This window comes from Canis lupus, chromosome X (assembly GCF_003254725.2).
Source record: "Canis lupus dingo isolate Sandy chromosome X, ASM325472v2, whole genome shotgun sequence".
Taxonomy (NCBI): Eukaryota; Metazoa; Chordata; class Mammalia; order Carnivora; family Canidae; genus Canis; species Canis lupus.
The window spans coordinates 77,170,261-77,180,641 of record NC_064281.1 but is presented as its reverse complement, the minus strand read 5'-3'; the positions used below and the strand labels follow the sequence as shown (position 1 = coordinate 77,180,641).

The window sequence follows — 10,381 nt, the reverse complement described above, 5'->3', positions numbered from 1 at the left end:
GAATCCCAATTAAATGTAGATTTTTCCTTCTGAGGCCGTCATTTATTTCCCTGAACCTTTCCTTATGGTCTTGTAATTGTTTTTCTTTTTTCCTCAGCTTCCTTCCTTGCCATCTTCTTATCTTCTATGTCACTCACTCTTTCTTCTATCTCATTAACCCTCGTCGTTAGGACTTCCAGTTTGGATTGCATCTCATTTAATTGATTTTTAATGTCAGCCTGATTAGATGTAAATTCTGCAGTCATGAAGTCTCTTGAATCCTTTATGCTTTTTTCCAGAGCCACCAATAGCTTTATAATTGTGCTTCCGAATTGGCTTTCTGACACTGAATTGTAATCCAAATTCTGTAACTCTGTTGCAGAGAGTACTGTTTCTGATTCTTTCTTTTGTGGCAAGTTCTTCCTTCTAGTCATTTTGCTCAGTGCAGAGTGGCTGTGTGAGTGGGCTGAGTCAGGAATATCAAACACGACCTAAGTAAATTTCACCCTTGATGATTCTTGTTAGAATCAAAAACCCTTTTCTCTGTAGCCTTCCAGCTGTTCTCCCTTTAAATCTCAGGTTGAATTCTAGGTTTTCAGGATGGTTTGAAAGTAATCTTGGTACGTTGGTGACGCCAGGTGAGTTGAGAATCCCTACTCCTCCGCCATTTTCTCCAACACCCCATTTTAAAAAAAACCTACAAAATAAGTATACATGAATCTTTATTGATACATATAATGTTTCAATTAATAAAAAAAATTGGTCACAAGATATAAACGGTCTTTTAAAAATTCCAAAAATTTATGCAAATACCCTGCCTCCATGAGGTGAACTTTTCTTCTGACTCTCACAGCTGAGGACAGGGCAGACCAAGGAACTCACTTCTAATGAACAGAGTAGGTGAATAGAAAATAGTTACTGTACACTGGAGAAACTAGACAAACACCATCCTAACCCTGTGAGGAAGGCCAGCATCTCCAGTGACCCAGTGATGTCATATGGGTATCACCTCCTCCTAGATATGAGGTGAGAAAAGGGGACTCCAATTTTGTGGTTTCCTTTCTCCAAACCCATAACCGCAATCTAAATAGGAGAAAAATGACAACCTATGTGTACACTCGTCAACGCTGTCAGGATCATGAAAACAGTCTGGCAGTTCCACAAACAGTTCAACAAAGTTACTATGTGACTCAACAATTCCACTTCTATGTACACAGCCAGGACAAATGAAAATATATATCTACATAAAAACTAATATAGGAATATGCATAGCATCATTATTCATAGTGGCTAAAATGGAAACAACACAAATAGTCCACCCACTAATGCATGGATAAATAAAATGTGGCTTATTATTTGGAAACAAAAAGGAATAGATTACTGATACATGCTACAAAATAGATGAGTTTTGAAAACGTTAGTCCAAGTAAAAGAAGCCAAATATGCAAACGAGATATTCTATAATTCTCTTTATATAAAGCATACAGAAAGCGCCCACCAATATGCCATCACATCTCCCTCCCACTTTCTTTTCTTAGAGATGTTCAAGCTGCGATTCATATTTTTGTCACAAGGTGGCACCAAAGGATCAGCATCTTCAAAGTTTTTCCTGAGCCGTGTCTGCAGAGTACAAACAAAAAATAATAATCTCTCCTGAACTCAAGGCTTGAATCTATAAAGATTGATCGCAATTCTGTCTGGAAAATTGGTAGGTATAAGAGTAGATTATTAAAGCATATATTCCAGGGACTAGATACACCAAAACACCGGGTACAGTGGTAACCTTGGGACAACTGTGGCAAGTAGTACAACAGTGGTGCAGGACAGAACAGGGGGTAGGTGACTAAAAGAGGCTGGAACATCAAAGAATGGTGTGTCCTGTGTCATGGACAGGGAATGAACAGACACAGGGTAGGAGAAAATGTGTGCAGCCTGTACAGGGGTGAGGTAACAGTGAATGCCCTGTTCTCTGATTGGGACCTTGCAAACAGTCCACACTGTACATCAGCTGATAGTGATGAGGGATGAGACAAATCAATGAGTACAATGCAATTTGTGTTCAACAGCAATTGGTTCTATTTTAATATAATTTTCTAAGTAAAATTTGTAAAATAGTAACAAATCATTTCATGATATTTTTATACACTTTACAAAATGAACTTCCATTTAAAAGGAACTACAAAAATGGAGATAAATGTGATGTTACTTTGTGGTGAGATCCTGGATGGTAGTTCTGAGAGTCTCAGACCAGGAGCCTCCATGAAAGGGAGGAGGTTGGAGGCAGGGAGTATGACATCATGGGGTCAGCCCACTTTCTAGATTTTCAATTAAGTGGAACATTCCATACATATCCATCGCTTTTCTTTCTTTTTTAAAAAGATTTTCTTTATTCATGAGAGACATGGAGAGAGAGAGGCAGAGACAGGCAGAGAGAGAAGCAGGCTCCCTGTACTGAGCCCAGTGCAGGACTTAATCCCAGGACCCTGGGATCACAATCTGAGCCAAAGACAGACAGTCAACCACTGGGATGCCATACAGGCATTCCTGTATCCATCACTTTCTAACATATATTTTTAAAAACATTTTCTGGGATATCTAAACTGGAGAATAGAGGACCACCTCTGGTTTGAACTGAGAGTAAGCTCTAACTGTAAGCATATACTGGAGGTGGTAGAGCTGGAAGGAACATAGAAACAGACACACAATCAATTACAAAATTTTAAAGAAATAGCTATATGGTTTAATTTGTTAAGTCAAGAGTTGTTTCTTCTTGATTACAGCATTCAACATGCAAATTTTATCCCCCTTTTGGCACAGAAATGTCATCTCTTCCTTGGGACAGTTGATCCATATGAAATTATTCCTGAGAAACTGCTAATTATGTGTCTGCCAGCAATTGCCTTCTTCCCATTCTCACATAGATATGCTGTCTCTTATACACAGTAACTTGGAAAGCAGGTCATATCCTCAACTGAGTAGCCATATACAGTACAGTAACACTAATTTGTCAATGAATTTAATATATTCTGAAATCCAAATTAAGACCTCAGATTACTTAACCTGTACTTCATGATCCCAAAGGCACTTGCAAATCTGGCATGTCTCAGCATCACTGACTTTATTTAGACATTATTAATCAATACAGAAGGTTTGTTAAGTCTGTGTTGTCTCTGGGCCTTCACTCTGAAAAGTTTATCTAAATAAAGTTTTTATATGTTTACTCTGTAGGCTCCAAATGATCAACACAGGAAGCTTTACTTTGCTCATCTATAGTTGTTACATTTTGAATAATGAAAATGCATTATTTGTGTAAAAAACGGTATACAAACACTAACAAAAAATGAAGGACAAATGCAGGCTGTTTGGATTTTAAGAAATCAGTGTACAGTGCTTAGAAGTGAGGTTAAAAGTTAAAAGTTAAGCATGATTGAATTTGGAAACTCTCCTTGATCTTCAAAAAGTAGAAGCATGCAATATTTTTTGAACATGTCTTCGAAGTGGAAGTCTTTCACAGTGAGCTCCTCAACATCATCCTAGTGCCCATTGGTAATCCATCAGCTCCAAAGTTTCTCATTCTGTCTTGAAGGCATTCTTATGTCTATGAGCATGGCTATGAAGCCTCTGGTAATCTGTTCCTGTATCATTCATGATTGGTGAGCAGCATTATCTTGGCCCAAAATCAAATTAAATGTTCTGTAGCACAGAGACATTGAAGAAGTACTAGGATGCAGAATTCACACAGGATACATCTAATGTGAATAGTTCCAGTCCTTGTTGTAGCATAGGCTTAAAAGACGAGATCAATGGATATAGGACCTTGTTTATGACAAAACCTAAAAATGTTATATTGATCCATTTACCAATAACAATAATAGGCAGGACATTTGTTGCATTATCTTTCATTGTGTCTGTGAGTATAGTGGGATGACTCAGAGAAGAAGTAGGCACTACCTTCCTTTTGATTTTTTTAATCCATCCTCTTTGCTTTTGAAGAAATATTTTCTGTCTAGTTACCTGGGAAAAATCAAAGTATCTGGTTTTGGTTGTATCATCCCAGAAAATTATGTTGAGTTCCTAAGCCCAGGTACCTATGAATGAGACCTTATTTGGAAATAATGTCTTTGTAGTTGTAATCAGGTTAAGATGAGGTCATTAAGGCAGGCTTTAATTCATATGACTTATGGCGTTATACAAAGTTGAAAATCCCATCGAAGATTGGGACAGTCACGAAGAACATGTGATGACAGAGACAGAAACTGGAGTGATGTTGCTGCAAGCAAGAAACATCAGAAATGTATGACCACCACTAGAGACCATAAAGAGACAAAGAGGATTCTTCCTATTATCTCAGTGTGCAAGGTTCTACACCTTGGTTCCAGAACTGTGAGAAACTCAATTTCTGTTGTTTTAAGCCACTGGTTTGTGGTACTTATTACAACAGCCTATGAAACGAATAAAGTACATCCATTTTGTTTCTTTCTTTCTTGGATTTGTCACTTTGCTGTGATTAACCATGTGCTGTATGTTATGTTATGAGCTGCAGTAGCATATCCTGTTACATGTATTTACTTAGCAGCCATACAGCCTGTGTTCAAATCTAAGCCTTTAAACTTGCTAGCCTTGACCACCTTGTGCCTCAGCTTCCTGATGTTGAAAGTTGGTAAAAAATACCTGCTCCTTATAGATTGTAATGAGGAATAATGAGTAAGTATAGGTTTAGTACTTATTTTAGTATTGGGCAAAAGGAAGGAAACAATAAATAATAATCATTATTACATAAATATATCGAATATACCATTAAAGTTTCAACTGCTATTTTCATTATTATGTGTATTCATATTGTATCTCAACAGTTGACCTTAAAAATACATTTTCAGTCTGTTTTCAGTATGTTCTACAGCAGACCCATCCTTAAAATCTGTTATTCTGTACTGATTCCTTACTGGGGATCAATGGGAAGGTGCTATTTCAATGTCAAACAGGAAGGTAAATAAGATCAGAAATCATATCAAATAATAAAAGTAATGATAGACAGAGGAGGCAAGATGGCAGAAGAGTAGGGGTCCTCAACTCACCTGGCCCCACAAACTTACCTAGATAACTTTCAAAACATCCTGAAAACCTACAAATTCAACCTGATATGTAAAGAGAGAATAGCTGGAATGTTACAGAGAGAAAAGTTTTTGCTTCTGACAAGGTAGGAAGGTGAAATAGGTGGGGGAGGGACATTGTGGCAAGCCAGGCAAATGGGGCCCAAAAGGGGAATGGCAACAAACAGGGCCAGAAAGCACAGCCCACAGAACTTTAAAAATCCATGCCTGAGTCTTCCCTGGCTGAAAAATGCTCAGCAGGGAAATAGAGCAGAAATTCAGGAAGGGCAGTGAAACCTAAATATTCCCAGAGACACAATAAGAGTAGGGGTGCCCAGGAGAACGCTTACCACAAACAACAGTCGGATCTCGGTAAAGGGCTGGAGCACTACAACCCTCCAGGCCATTTGGGAGAAGCCTGCCGGTTATGTGGACCAGCACCAGAGTTCCCTTTACCCTAGAGACTGGCAATGGATGGAGGCAGCTGTCCCCCATTCCCTTTGGGACAGATGGACCCCAGGAGCATGGTCCAGCAATGCAGGGCCCTCCATCTGAGGATGCTGAAGCAGACAAAGCAGGCTATCCTTCATTCCCTTTGGGAGAGGTGGACCCCGGGAGGACACAAGACAGTGAGATCTTTCCTGCTGCTGGGTGCCCTTCAATTTGTGCAGATCAGTGCACCTTCACCTGCTGCCAGGAGCACCTAGACCAATGTAGACTGGGAAACGGCAGTTTGGTACTTGTGGGGAGCTCTTGGCTCCAGAGCTTGATATCTGGCCACCGCCTTTTTTATTTTTTATTTTTTATTTTTTTCTTCTTCTTGCCTTTCTCTGGGAGAGGCAGAGTCCATAGGGAACAAAGACCTCACAGGATAAAAAGCTCAAACTAAGCCAGGCACCCAGCAAGAGGCAAGGCATCTCCACCCAGGCACCGACACCTGAGAATCAGTGCAGCAGACTCCTGCCCCAGAAGAACTGCTGGAAGAATAAGGGAAGAGCAAGTTTACTGAACAAGCAGCACTGGAAAACTCCAGGACTGAGGGAAAATAGTATATAAAAATAGAGGGTTTTTTTTTTCATTATGATTCGTTTTTATTTCAGGTTAAAAATGTCCAATTTTGTTCTCTTTTCATGCCTTAACTACAATATTTTACCAACTCTTCATTTTTAAGCTTTTTCCTTTTTTGGCCTTCATATTTCTACAATCACATATCTTAGATATATTCTTCATTTTTGGATTCCCTTCAACATACCAATTTAATTTTGGTAGATATATATATGAGGTATATGCTTTTGTTTTTGTTTTTTGTTTTGCTTTGTTTTGTTTTTTTCTGCCTCATTTTGCTTTATAATGGTGGAAGTTAGTACCTTCTAACACAAAAGCCAAAGTACACTCAGAACCAAGTGGAACACCATGTTAGTTCATTCTGTGAGACTATGTTCTCTCTTCCTTACCATTCTGCCATCCCCTTTAATCTATTTATGATTTGTGGTAGATGTTGGGTCTTTTTTTTTTTTTTTTGGATGTTGAGTCTTTATATAGGTCTAGTTAGGTTATATAAATTTGGGACTGAACATCTTATAACATACGAATTTAATATACTCAGAACCAAGAGGATAAACCTCTAGAACCCCTCAGGTAGACTACATTCTCCTGCCACTACAACTTCGTCACCACTACCGTCTCCCAGTACCCCATTTTTAATTCTCCTTTTTAAACTTTTTTCTTTTTTCCTCTTTGCCATTGCTTTTTTCCTTCTTTTGTTCTCTTTTCTTTTTATTCTTCTTCTTTGGGATTCTTGGCCTTATATCTTTTACTATTCTGTTTTAAAATTTGTTCTTCACTTTATTTGTCCTTTTGTTTTATTTCATTCTGATCTTTCTTTTCAATTTCTGGACTCTGACCTTGTCAGAATCATCTAGGATGAAATTTACTTAGGCCATGGTTGATATTCTGGAATCAGACTGCTCACACAGCCACTCTGCACTGAGCAAAATGACTAGAAGGAAGAACTCACCACAAAAGAAAGAATCATAAACAGTACTCTCTGCCACAGAGTTACAGAATTTGATTTGCAATTTGATGTCAGAAAGCCAATTCAGAAGCACAATTATAAAGTGACTGGTGGCTCTGGAAAAAAGCATAAAGGATTCAAGAGACATCATGACTACAGAAATTAGATCTAATCAGGCCAAAATTAAAAATCAATTAAGTGAGATGCAATTCAAACTGGAGGTGCTAATGATGAGGGTTAATGCAGTGGAAGAAAGAATGAGTGACATAGAAGACAAGTTGAAGGCAAGGAAAGAAGCTGAGGGAAAAAAGAGAAAAACATTTAAGAAACCATGAGGAAAGGTTAAGGGAAATAAATGATAGACTCAGAAGGAAAAATCTAAGTATACTTGGCATTCCAGAGAGCTCCAAGAAGGACATAGGGCCAGAAACCATATTTGACAAATCATAGCTGAGAACCTCCCTAATTTGGGGAAGGAAACAGGCATTCAAATCCAAGAGATAGAGAGGTCCCCCCATCAAAATCAATGAAAACCGTTCAACACCTCGACAGTTAAGAATGAAACTTGCAAATTCCAAAGATGAAGCAAAATCCTTAGAGCAGCCAGAGACAAGAGATCCCTAACTTATATGGGGAGAACTGTTATATTAACAGCAGATTTTTTTCCACAGAGACCTGGCAGGCCAGAAAGGGCTGGCAGGATATATTCAGGGTCCTAAATGAGAAGAACATGCAGCCAAGAATACTTTATCCAGCAAGGCTCTCATTCAGAATAGAAAGAGAGATAAAAATCTTACAAGATAGGCAGAAACTAAAAAAAATGTGACCACCAAACCAGCTCTGCAAGACATATTAAGGGGGACTCTGTAAAAGAAAGAGGAATACCAAAGATATAATTCACCAAAACAGGTACTGAATAGGTATTACGATGACACTAAATTCATATCTTCCAATAGTTACTCTGAACATGAATGGGCTAAATGTTCCCTTCAAAAGACGCAGGGTATGGGACTGGATAAAAAAGCAAGACCCATCTATTTGCTGTCTACAAGAGACCCATTTGAGACCTAAGGACACCTCCAGCCTGAAAATGAAAGGTTGGAGAACCATTTACCATTCAAATGGGCCTCAAAGAAAGCTGGGGTAGCAATCCTAATATCACATAAATTAAATATTATTACAAAGACCATAGTGAGAGATGAAGAGGGACACTGTATCATACTTAAAGGATCTATCCAACAAAAGGACCTAACAGTCATGACTATTTATGCCCTTAATGTGGGAGCTGACAAGTATATCAATCAATTAATAACCAAAGTAAAGATGTACTTAGATAATAACACACTAATATTAGGATACTACAACACAGCAATTTTGGCAAATGACAGAGCTTCTAAGCACAACATCTCCAAAGAAACAAGGACTTTAAAAGATACACTGAACCAGATGAATTTCACAGATATATACAGAACTTTGCATCCAAACTCAACTAAATACACATTCTTCTCAAATGCACATGGAACTTTCACCAGAATAGACCACATACTGGGTTACAAATCAGGTCTTAACGGATACCAAAAGATTGGGATTATCCTCTGCATATTTTCAGACCACAATGCTTTGAAACTAGAACTCAATCACAAGAAGAAATTTGGAAGAAACTCAAACACGTGGAGGTTAAAGAACATCCTGCTAAAAGATGAAAGTGTCACCCAGGAAATTAGAAAAGAATTAAAATGATTCATGGAAACTAATGAAAATGAAGATACAACCATTCAAAATCGTTGGGATACAGCAAAAGCAATCCTGAGAGGGAAACACGTTACAATACAAGCATCCCTCAAAACATTGGAAAAACTCAAATACACAAGCTAACCTCACACCTAAAGGAACTGGAGAAAGAGGAGCAAATATAACCTACACCAAGCAGAAGAAGAGAGTTAATAAAGATTCAAGCAGAACTCAATGAACAAGAGACCAGAAGAACTGTAGAAGAGATCAACAAAACCAGGAGTTGGTTCTTTGAAAGAATTAATAAGATAGATAAACCATTAGCCAGCCTTATTAAAAACAAAAGAGAAAAGACTCTAATTGATAAAATCAGGAATGAAAAAGGAGAGATCACAACCAATACCAAGAAAATAAAGACGATTTTGAAAACATATTATGAGCAGGATACGCCAACAAATTAGGCGATCTAGAGAAATGGATGCATTTCTGGAAAACCACGAACTACCAAAACTGGAACAGGAAGAAATAGAGAACATGAACATGCCAATAACCAGGGAGGAAATTGAAATACTCATCAAAAGCTCCCAAGACACCAAAGTCCAGGGCCAGATGGCTTCCCAGGGGAATTCTAGCAAACGTTTAAAGAGAAACAATACCTATTCTACTCAAGCTATTCCAAAAGATAGAAAGGGACGGGAGGGGATCCCTGGGTGGCTCAGCAGTTTGGCGCCTGCCTTCAGTCCAGGACGTGATCCTGGAGTCCCGGGATCGAGTCCCACATCAGGCTTCCTGCATGGAGCCTGCTTCTCCTCTGTGTCTCTGCCTCTTTCTCTCTTTCTCTCTCTCTCTCTCTCTCTCTCTCTCTGTGTGTGTGTCTCATGAATAAATAAATAAAACCTTAAAAAAAAAAGAAAGAAAGGGACAGGATACTTCCAAACTCATTTTATGAGGCCGGCATCACCTTAATTCCAAAACCAGACAAAGACCCCACCAAAAAGGAGAATTATAGACCAATATCCCTGATGAATACAGATGCAAAAATCCTCAACAAGATACTAGCTAATCGGATCCAACAGTAAATTAAGAAGCTTATTCGGGCAGCCCTGATGGCTCAGCGGTTTAGTGCTGCCCTCAGCCTTGGGCGTGATCCAGGAGACCCAGTTTAGAGTCCCACGTCGGGATCCTTGCATGGAGCCTCCTTCTCTCTCTGCCTCTCTCTCTCTCTCTCCCTCTCCATCTCTCATGAATAAATAAATAAATAATCTTTAAAAAAAAGAAAGAAACTTATTCACCATGACCAAATGGGATTTATGCCCCGGGTGCAAGGCTCGTTCAACAAACACTCAATCAATGTGATAAGTCATATCAACAAGAGAAAAAACAAAAAACATATGATCCTCTCAACAGATGCAGAGAAATCATTTGGCAAAATACAGCATCCATTCCTGATTAAAACTCTTCAGAGTGTAGGGATAGAGGGAACATTCCTCAGCATCTTAAAAACCATTTATGAAAAGCCCATAGCAAATATCATTCTCAATGGGGAAACAATGGGAGCCTTTCCCCT

General features: G+C 38.7%; 1 pseudogene; it reads right to left on the bottom strand.

The window, feature by feature from the left end:
* Positions 1-2,874: 2,874 nt before the first annotated feature.
* Positions 2,875-5,476, bottom strand: LOC112649124 (ER membrane protein complex subunit 3-like; annotated as a pseudogene).
* Between the last annotated feature and the right edge of the window lie 4,905 nt (positions 5,477-10,381).